The sequence below is a fragment of the Castor canadensis genome, chromosome 18, assembly GCF_047511655.1.
Source record: "Castor canadensis chromosome 18, mCasCan1.hap1v2, whole genome shotgun sequence".
NCBI lineage: Eukaryota > Metazoa > Chordata > Mammalia > Rodentia > Castoridae > Castor > Castor canadensis.
Window position 1 is genome coordinate 8,676,405 of NC_133403.1, and position 5,492 is coordinate 8,681,896.

Sequence of the window (5,492 nt, forward strand, 5' to 3'; positions counted from 1 at the left end):
GCATTAAATCAACCTTGGATAGGAGGTCATGCAGCTGAAGTGACTTACAGAGGTTGCAGCTGTGAGCTTCAAGAATCAAAATTTCAGGAACCTCTGAGAAATGGTAACACATGCTCCACTTCTCCTCATAAACATCCAAGATATATTCACAGTTCTCCAAGTCTTACTGCTTATGGTGGTAGCTGGAGATGTTAATTCCCATCATTTCCTACCTTGGAGGAAGCACCTGCTGAGTCAAGACAGAGGTCAGGCCAAGTTAGAGAAGAAATAGCTGCTGAGTCCTGATCTGTGATCACAGGCCTGACCCACTATGTCAGAGCTATTTTGAGTGAAGGCTCCCTACTAAGCAGTTTTGTAAATAATATGGAGCAATCTCACAGTACTCCAGGTTGCTTACAGGGTGCACACCTCATCCTGGATGTTCTAGTGGTCAGATAGAGATCCAGATCAGAGCCTAGGCCTGAGAAGTGATCTGAGATGCTATCACCATCGGGTTCCATAACACTACAACTTCCCTCTCCTATTATGAATCAAGGATGCTGGCTCTTGTGGTTCCTGTCAACACCTTACCCATAGTAACCATTGCACCACATACCTGTAAAGAGCCAGGATTAAGCCAAAGAACCAAAGAAAGTCTTGATCCAGTAATTCCAATGTATGTTTCTGAGGAATACAGTCAGTGGATTGTTTTAATCTTGTTTGGTTTTCATTCTTATTTCTTGGCTATTTTCCTTGCATATGGATAACATTATTGTGTTTCTTTACTGCCTCACAATTTCACTTAAATAATGGAGATTTTAGGTATCATAATGTGACAACATCAGAAATCAGATGCTTTTCTTGAGAACTTCTTGCTGTTGTAACTGCCATCATTGCTGCTTTTGTTACAGTTGTTGATCTTTTTGATGACTTATTCTTTTGTGGTTTTCTGAGGTATTTATGTAAATTTCAGTTGTTTGTGTGGATAAGGCTCTTAACTGTGTTCAAATACATTAGGGGTTGGCTACCTATTGGAGAGATTTACGAAAAGGCATGGAAGTAATATATTACTCAGCCTATGCCATAGGCTCTCTCTATGGATTGAGGTATAACTTCACTTCTCCTTCAGTTTACAACTGGGTATGTCCTTAACTTCACCCTGAAATGCTATTCAGTTTCATTCAGAGGAAACAGATTTGGCCTTCTTTTTGCTTCTCATCTCGGCATGTGTATAGCTCTGAGAAAGTAGACTTTTAATATACAGGGATACGTCAAAGGTATTTAATACCACTTATGGACTTCCCATGCTCCCTCCTTCTTTAATATACTTTACTCTCCTTTATTTTTGTCCTCAACTTTTCTATTGGCTCTGAGATTTGAAATGTGAATGGATCCCAGAGATGGTGATGACAAGTGTTTTAAGGTATTTAGAGAAAGCAATCTCTGAGCCAATTAAAATTAAGACAAGTGGTAAGAATTAGGGTATTTCAAGAGGTGGCAATCTTGTTCAAAGAGTAGCTACACTCCCTGTTTGGTTTTGTTTATAGTTCATAAATTCTTTCTCAAGTTTAGTTAGTTCATTAGTACATGAACCAATGCAATAAAATATCCCTGACCTGGACATAGGATCTCATGCCTGTCATCAAAACTACTTTTGAGGGAGGGATATAAGAATCACAGTTGAATGACAGGCTTATCTAAAACACAAAACAAACAAAAAATGGTTAGTGGGACCAGATCTCAAAGAAGGAGAGGATGTGGTGGCATATTCCTCTAATCATGGCTATGGGATTGGTAACGGTGGCATGATGGAATAGTGATGAAAATGATCTATGCAAGTTTTGAAGTATGCATGTAATAATAAGACATAAACTATCCCCAAAAAAGCACCAGCAATATACACACTTCATAGATTAAATGAAATAAAATATCATTTATTGAAATGATAGAATAAAAATATCACTAGTTACACAGTGGATGAGGGTGTTTTTTCATTGCTCCAGGCTGGTAATTTCACTTCCTGACAAAAAAATGTAACACTCCAGCCCACACAGCTGATCCAGATTACATTGTTGGCTGTGAATTATAAAATTTGGTCTCTGGCTTCAGTGGAAGATCTCCTCATATTTTAGTCACTGTGATTTCCTCCACTTCATGACTCAAAGTAGGTAAATATCATTTACATGTCTGTCCTTCACCTCTCTCATGTAGGCTGCCTAGGAGCTGAGAAGAGGGATGATTTGGCCCTTAGTTCGTAGGATCAGTAATTGCCTCATGCTGGAGCAAGGCCTGGTTTATGTCATGGTTCACCATTTGACTGTCACTGTGTTGTAGACAACCGAGCACCAGACAGCAGTAGTACTCAGCCGCATTCTCAAGCTTAGTCTGAGAGATGGCAAGGGCAACTTTGCACCTAAGGAGGGAGGCTGTGTACTGGGCAGGGGCCCAAGGGTATCTGTAGTTTGGGTTATAAGTCAGAGTATTGGTGGTTTGTTCAGGATTCTGATGAAACAAGTATGGTTAGTGATCATTCATGATAGCTCCAGTGCTTGAGCCACAGGTGAGAATGACTGTCCTTCCCGGAAACACTGTCAGAGAGGACTCCTGACACACTGTGGCCTGAAAACTGGATCCTGAAACATAAAAGCCAACAGGTGTTAGATTGAATAATAAAGACAAGTGATCTCTGCAAAGGTTGAGATACACATTTTTTTTAACCTGGACAACAAGTGAGGGGAAAGTGAACAAAAAAGATAAGAATAATATGTGCCATGGTGTAGATGGTGGAAGGAAAGCCTGCCCTGAAAATGTAGCTGTTCCTTGTGATGGCCCTGAATTTCCTACTGAGGACTCTGCATGAAATGGGTGTGTTTTTATAGTAAATTATGCAAATATCATCCTTTACATCTCTTTTCACCCTTGGATTTTCTCCCTCAGAGAGAAAGAAGTCTACTCTTTCAGAGGTGGACCTGGGGATGTTACCCTGTTGGGAGGAAGCACCTGCTCTAGCATTGTACATGGGCCAGTGAACAATTGTGCGTGGAAAAATGGAGTTCAAGGTTGAGCTTCCTTTCATCCTCCAAGAATATCCACAGCTCTACCTAGTGGTCCTTTTCTTCTAGATGTTTAGTCTCTAAGTAGTTAAACAAATAGATGCTTATTTAGCTTGATAATATTTCCACTCTTTTTACCAGGTTGACTCACATACACTGCTTTTCTCTTGTTCCTCATTCGTGTTTATGGTGTTACTCTAGTTTTTGTTGAAATTTTTGACAAGTGTCTGAATTTCTGTTTTTGTAATATACAGTCTTAACTGTATCTGAGTGTTTTGAATGAATAAAAAGAATATTCTTGGCCAACCAAAGAAGCTATTAACTGTATTATATATAATTTATATAATAGTGAAAACTTTAGTAATTTACTGTAGAGAATTTGTAAAAGGAAAAGGCAATATTGCCAGTTCAGTTTAAATAAAAGTTAGTTATGCAGTTAGTCAACTGCTTACATGACCAAACTTCTCAGAGAACTTTGAAAACCAAGCTCATATTGGTGCCATGAGTTAAAAATTCTCAATGCATGGTATCCCATAAAGTTTCCAGAGGATGTTAGCAAAGCTGATGACTGCAATGGGAGCAGAGAAATGCTGTGTAAATGAGTTTTGAAGAACTTCTTCCTCTTAAATTTTTAATAGTTGTTTTCTAGCCTGACACATGATCTATGCTGGGAATAGCTCAGATTATTCAATGAAAACATGGCTTGACTCCTGTGGGTAAGATGGAGTGATCATCTGGGAAGCATCTTCATCAGTGAGGACACTGCTCACTTTCCAAAGCAGCTTTGCAGTCCTGGCTGTGGGCTTGCATTTGACCCTGAGGCAGGATAGGAAATAGGGAAAGACTGGGACTCTTAAATCTATGTAATGTAACCTAGGGCATTTTAGATTAGAAACTGTCTGCCTCTGATCCTCTCTTTCAATGGCAACAATTTTAGCAGTCCTAAGGCTCTTTTCAATTGCAAATCCTCTGCTAGCTGCACAGCTGGGCAAGAAACTCTATGAAAATTAGCGTAAGTGTATGCACAGAGTGATCCATCACTGGAGAGATTTAGGGGAGGTAGCAGAATCTCTGGCCTCTGCTGGTACAAATTCATGCTTTTTTTCAGGAATGCCAATGTCACTTCCCAGGGTACAGATGGGTATAGATTTTTCTCCCAGCACATGCTGAGAGAGGCAACCTGCAAACACAGGCAGGATACGAAGAGAATGGAAAAAACATTCCCAGAGCTCGAGTGAAAAGAGATGGAAACAGGATGGATGCTGACCTAGGACTTTGAAGATTGTCCTACTTATCCAGGCCAGGGTGGACACCAAACCCTAAGCCAGACATGGGACTGGGCTGTACCAGCCTCCTTTTCTTTCCCACCATCTGAAGGGGTGCTGTTCATGCAATTGTGTTTCCATTATAATTATCTAAACCCTCTGTACACCCTTGTGCTGAATCTCATATCACTTTACAGAGTACTGATGATGAAAATTTGTTTTCATTGAGGCATTCCTGATAAGAAGCACCTCCTAAGACAAGACAAAAGTCTTTGTTCAGGGTACTGTGTCAGGTCTGACTGGATAGCTCCCCGAGTACCATCAGTTAAAAACAAGATTCGGTCCCTTAAATCCCCTCTATGTGAATGCTTTCTCATTTTAAGCATAAATACTAAACTTTTCACTCATAAAGGGAGTCCTTGATACCATGTATATATGTGAAAATTCATATTGTAAATACTCAAAATTACAAACAAGATAAATTTAAGTGAGGACAGACATGTAGTTCAGTGTTGAAATTTGTGGTTAGAATTAATCAGGCCTTGTGTTCAGTCCCCAAGAGAGAGACAGATTGGGGGAATAGGAAGGAGAGAGAGAGAGAGAGAGAGAGAGAGAGAGAGAGAGAGAGAGAGAGAGATGTGGTGGGGGAAGAGAGGAAAGGAAAGGAAGTAATAGAAAAAAGTAACAAAATGAAAAGGAAATGGTAGGAGAGGAGAGGAAGTGAGGGGACCAGAAAGGAAAGGAGGGAGGGGAGGGGAGAGGAAATGTACAAATGATCCACAAACCTAGGTGCACAAGCCTTTGTAGAAATACTCATATCCACTTCTCCTTCTTTTACTTCTCACGTAATCTAGAGGCTTTTATTGAAGTCTTGAATAAACACTCAGCAGACATGGAGCCTGATCACCACACAACCCAAGTCACAGCCCCATCCTTGCTCTTGGCTTTTCTCTCACTTCTCTGTCCTCAGATACCTTGACCTTCTGTCCTTTACATGATAGTAAAGGTCATTTTGGTTTTTTTTTTTTTTTTAGCAAATCAGCTTCATTTGTGGTCAGGATAAAAGCTTCCATTTTAGAAAATTGATCATCTGGTTTTACCAAGACATTTCTATTTCATCAGGGATAAGATCTCTCTCTCTCTCTCTTTATACTTTCTACAGTTTTCATTGTGTAAATTTTTAAGGTATAGCAGT